Here is a 6,000-nt window from a genome sequence, read left to right as displayed (position 1 = left end):
GCACCCTATAAATCAGCCCTGGACCTCTGAAGTCAGTGTAAGGAATACAGTGATATATATACTCTGCCAGCTCTTTGTATATACCTTCTGTATTTCCTCTAAAACATTCATTCCTTGTGATTGTATACAAATAATCAACTTGCAAAGGATGCTCTGTATTCTTATTAGATTAAATGAGATGCAGATGACAAATGTTGCAGATGACATTCCATTCTGAATTTAACCTGAAACACATTCAAGTCAAAAGGAAAAAAAACTTACATTGGCCTTAAAGCTCAATCTTGCTTTACTGACAAAAAGAAACTATTTCTACTCCAAATGAGGTCCTTGAATCAATTTAATCTCTATTTTAAGTATTGGATAAGATGGTTATATATACTTCCACAAATATTAAATAGTGTAGAATTCATTCTTCTTAGGTGGCAAATGCTTTCAACAAACAAATAAAAATATAATCACAGTAAAATGGGTTGTGAGGGATCTTAACACATTCCAACACCTCCGTCACAGACAGGTTGCTCAAAGCCCAACCCCACACAGCCTTGAACATTTCCAGGGCTGGGGCACCCAGAACTTGCCTGGGTAACCTATTCCAGTGCCCCACCACTTCTCAGTGAAAAATTTCTTCCTTCCATTTAATCTAAATCTGCCCTGTCTAAATATAAACTGAGAAGTGCAGCCCTTCTATCAAAGCACTAAGTGGTACCATCAGCTTTTCCATTTTTAATTTCCATTTGGACTTTTCAAAGTGAAAACCACTGATTTTTCAATCAAACACTGATGCAAAGGTATAAATTAGTATCTAAACTATTTCTTACAAAATAGTGTGTATGGACATTCTGGGTCAAGATAGCCATGTCTAAACCACTACCACCCTGAAAAAGAACTGCTTTTAAATGTTTAATTCACTCTTACTGTGGACACTGCTGATAAAGGACACTACAGCTCTCCCAAAGTCTCACTAAAATCAAAGGGCAATTATGAAGTTGCCCAGCCATGTTCTCTAACCACAGACAAATATAAAACATTAAGATAAATCAGGAAAATGACTCTCTTATTTATCCTCGCTTACTGCATGGTTAGGTGTTACAATACCTGCCACAACCTAAGTGCAACCCATTAGGCAGAAAGTGGTGGATGACAAAGAACATTTGTGCTTATGACAGCAGTGGGCTTCACTTTTATTCACTTCCTGTGCTTGCACAGACACAAAATGCAGCAGACACACATAAAAGCATCTCCACATAAATCCAGGGTCAAAGGATACAAAAAGCCCCTTTGGACGAGATCAAGTACTGTCTTGGAAAAGACATTTATTACTCTAAAAACATCAACTTAAGTGTGCAGTTAACTGAAAAGTCTGAGCCACTGAAACAACACGTTTGTATTCTGCACGCTGTGCCACAGTGAGGTTGGACTTCTGACAATAGAGGAAAATCAGCTCTGGATTTCATAGAGCTTAAGTGTAAACTTGAACATAAAGAGATACTCACAGAACAGTTTTCTGGTTTACTGGATAACCCTGAGTCAATTTACAAGGGTAAAGATGTATCCTGTTATTACTTGAAGAGCATCATTTCAGTGCTTAATTTTAGCACAGGAAAAAAAAAAATCAAATGAAATTTACAGGTTTTACAAACCAGAAGGAAATAAAGATCACAGGGGGAAGATGGTGAAAAGAACAACGACCAGTTGGAAAACCTCTCTGCACATGACAAACTAGGAAACACATTAAAAGAAGAAATATTGGAGAAATTAATTTTACCACTATGGTTCTCATCCATTTTTACATAATTTAAAAATCCACAATTATGAGAATATTAGATTCCACTTCTTATTAATCACAAGATGATACAGATGATGCCCAGCAAGTCTCAGAATTTGGCCCAAACTTGATTCAGTCTAAATGCTTGTAGACTTTAAATCCAATTAATATGCAAATCATTCTAGCAAAGTAACTCTACCAGAGTTTCTTGGAAACAGCAGAATTGATTTAATGAAGCCAGAATGGACATTTGAAATTACAATCTCATCATCTATGAGAGATTTCCTCCCTTGCCCCTTGCAAAATTTGGTTTGACTTTTGTGGTCTCAGTTTTCAAATTCAACTCGACTCCAAAGGGCTGTGCTGTACAGGGGGCTCGCTGCAGCTGAGGGTCTGACATGGCCAGTCACAGGTATCAGCATTCCAGATTGGCTAACAGGTGGCATCACTTGTTTTCCAAAATTAGTGCTCTTCCAGTGTGCAATGGCTGTGAACACCCAGCCTCTCAGATCCACACATCACTTGAGACTCTGCCAACCTTTCACCAGCAGGTATGAAAACAGCCTTCAATACCAGTGCTAATGGAGCTTCAGCCAATGTAAAAACCTTCAGACTGTGTCTGCCTCAGAAAAGCTGCTAAGGTAGCAAATGCAAGCACGTAGAGTGTACTGAAAGGTGACAGCAGGCACAAAGTTATTAAAGCAAAGAAAGTTATTCTTAAAAAAAGATCTCAAGGTACTCCAGTTGTCTCCATTTGTGTGAAGCTGGTGATGGAAACCCAGCAAAATCAGACTGTGACAGCAATTACAAACTCTTCTAACAAGACCTGAGATTCTTAGGTGATTTCTATGCAGTAGAAGGGCTCGGGGAACATGGAACACAAATCCAGTGGAAACCAGGCTTCACAAAACAGCTTTTAATTAGGATGGTCTAATTAGATGCTGAAGAGACACAATCATCCACAATTAATTCTACTCTTGATATGGCTTAGGGAACATCAGAGCTAAGTCAGAAAAGACAGGCAGTTTAACACTTTACTATTCAAACCTTAATCTTCAAAGAGGCAATGGAAAAACATTTCTTACTTTTCCTCATTCAATAAAGCATCTCCCGCTACTGAAAACTGAAAAACTCATCTTGCATAATACCTGCATTTTAAACAATCCAGTCTTTATGACCATAATTAGATTCATTACATCTCCTGAACAACTAGGCAATTAGTAGTTCTAATAAACTAGCCATTAACTTGTACTTAGAAATGACTGATTTTAATAGCAGTATATTTAATAGTTTAAAGGAATCATCACATTTGTCAATTAGCACTATCAATTTTTAATTAAATTATCTTTCCACAGGTAGAGAAAAAAAACCCCCACAGATGTTTCATTACGTTTATGGAGCAGAGAATTCTTCTGACTAAAATGCAATTTTTAAGGGTGTACTGGCTAAACCAGCATTTTGAGGTGTAAATGTTGATATGCAAGCTACAGACAGAAAAAAAGTTGCACAGAGCTTCAGACAAAGATCTTCTCTGAGGAGGTTTTAGTGGTCTTGCTAATCAGGAAAAATTAATTTCATCGGAAAAAAAACCAGACATTGTTGAAAACTACAGAGGACTTTGAGAATTGTAGAGGGAGAAGGTGTTAATAACCAAAGAGGTTATTTACTCAGCATTACAGTGAACACAAAGCAGTCAGTCAGTGCATGTGACACAGAATCTGCAATAGCCCTCACTTTAACAGATAAATTGCACATCTTACAAGCAAGGCCATCAGGATTTGAAGCACTTCAGGCATTGGAGACTCAGGAGGATGAAAGTAAAGACTTGGCACTCTGAAGCTAACACATGCACAATGTGATTAGTCTTTCCTGTATCATTTACTAAACCTGCTAATTAATCTGTAGGGCCTCACACAGACATCAAATACACAGACTAACTGATATGGAAAGCAGTCCATTTACTTCTCCATTATACCTAAACAGGTGCAGAAATAAAAAGGAAAAAAAAAATCCACTTCTCATTAGATCAGACATTCTTTTTCAATACTGAATGTTAAATCTCAGTAAGTCTTGGCACTTCAGAGGTGCACCATGTGGAAATAGACCCAGGTCTGAAGGATATTTCAGTACATAAAAAAAAATTCTCTTTGTCTATAACTACTCACTTTGTGACTTGAAAAATTCCCCTGTGAGCTCAAAAAGACATGTCAAGCCAAAAGCACTGGCAAGATAAAGATGTCTCCTTTTAGGCAGCAGCCTGCACTTAAAATCCAAAACCATCTTTCATGCTAAGGACTTTGCTAATGACCACCTCATCAATAATATCTGAACAGATAAAATATAGTCCCCACTTCCTACTCAAAGAACAACATTACAATAACCTGACAGAGCTTGATATATGAGATCCCTTCAAGGAAGACTTGACTCTCTTCTTCTGTACACAGATTTTATCAACTATTTTAAAACACAAAGATAGTCAGACCTATTTAAGAATACAAGGAAGTAAGAGTGACATCAGTTTGAAGAGTGATTTGTGGTATATGCTGGTAGCACCTCACCTGTTGTCTTCAGGACAAAAGAGGCTGCAGAGGTGACTGAAGGGATCCATCCAAGAATATAAAGGAGCATAGGAAGGCATTGTTCCATCAACTACTCAAGAGTTCAGAGGTGATCACGTACATCTCTTGGAGTGTTCAAAAAATGTGTGAGTGTGGCACCTGGGGACACGGGTTAGGTTAACAGCTGGACTCAGGTCTTTGCCAGCCTTAACAACTCAATGATTTATGCTGCACTCTTACTTCACCTTATAGAGAGCATAAAGAGAATCAATTGCTACCAGCAAGACTTGTGGAGATTTCTCATTCCCTCTACATTTATGGTCTGCACTTAGCCCACAACAGCAAAGTTTGAGCTTCCCAGTTTCCTGAATTCTGGCAGCTTTCTTCTTCCACTTCTCACTACCTTTGCTCAGCAAGAGATTTTTGAGAACATCAGCAAGGAGCTCTGCTTTGCCCCTAGCTATTAACACAGTTCCAGTATAGCTTGTAAGTAATGAGAAACCACTGCAGGGAAGTACAAAAAAATTCCTTCAATTGGGTTTCCAGCTACAAGAATAGCTGCAGTGTTTCCAGCCAACAATCCATCCAGAACAGTGATCTGTTTACATAGGTAGATGCCTAAAAAAGAGTAAGAAATGGAAGGATATGCTTATCTTATCACATTCCCAAACTCAAATTATTTTATGCTGAGAGGATTTCTTTACTTGATTTTATATACTTTAAACCCATCATTTCATCTTTCTTCCAAGCACCTTTCCCAGTCAGTCTCCCACTGAGTCCACAGGACCTTCTCAAGCCCACAGTGGCAAAAGAGTATAAAGGGAAATGTCAGCTTTCACTGTCCCAAGCACAGCTGAAGACAGTCCCAGCTTTAACAGCAGTGCTCAAAATCAAAGGGTGTTCCCCATCACACAACCTGTCCCTGCCAGGCAGCAGGAACAGTCAAACCCTGGCAATTCTACCTGCCAGCAGTGGATTTCCACTCCCAGCAGGATCTGCAGGGAATTCACCTCTCAAGCTGTGCTTTTCTGAAGCTTCTGAAAAGCTGTTCCACAGAAATTACAAAAGACTCCTGACAACAGGGACCTCTCACCGAGTCTCGACATTTCATCCTAGAAGCCGTAAGAATTTAAGGATCTACAAGACCACAGTTTTGTCTTCTGACATCATGAACTATCCTTCCTCTGAAACCACTAAATATTTTGCCAAAATTAAAAAGATTTAAAGCAGATAACTGGCATAAGAGGTTACAGCCCGCCCTGTTAACATTTAGGAAAGTAATATGCAATTTTAAAACAAGAACCAGTTCTTTAAAGTGCCAGACACAATTAAATATAAATACCATGGCTTGTATAGGCTATAAAGCACTGAGAAAGTACCAGTTTCCAAACTGCTTCATTTGCTGAAGGAAGCAAACTCAGCAGTAAGAAGTGAACCAATTACATTGCCTAGAATTAGAGATGAATAATGACAGCTACTACTGGCACCAAGATACAAATTTCATTGCCTGCAGAGACTGAGTTCAAGAGAACGAACTCATGAAATTAAATAAAATGAAAGACAAGATTAAATTGGCAACAAATGTACTCTACAGAGGGAATTTCTGTATTTTAAAAAGGTTACATCTGAAAACTCCTTTTCTTTTTCTACCACAAGAATTTGTTCCATATTCCAAAA

Source organism: Prinia subflava, chromosome 18, assembly GCF_021018805.1.
Source record: "Prinia subflava isolate CZ2003 ecotype Zambia chromosome 18, Cam_Psub_1.2, whole genome shotgun sequence".
Lineage (NCBI taxonomy): Eukaryota > Metazoa > Chordata > Aves > Passeriformes > Cisticolidae > Prinia > Prinia subflava.
This window is presented reverse-complemented; position numbering follows the sequence as displayed.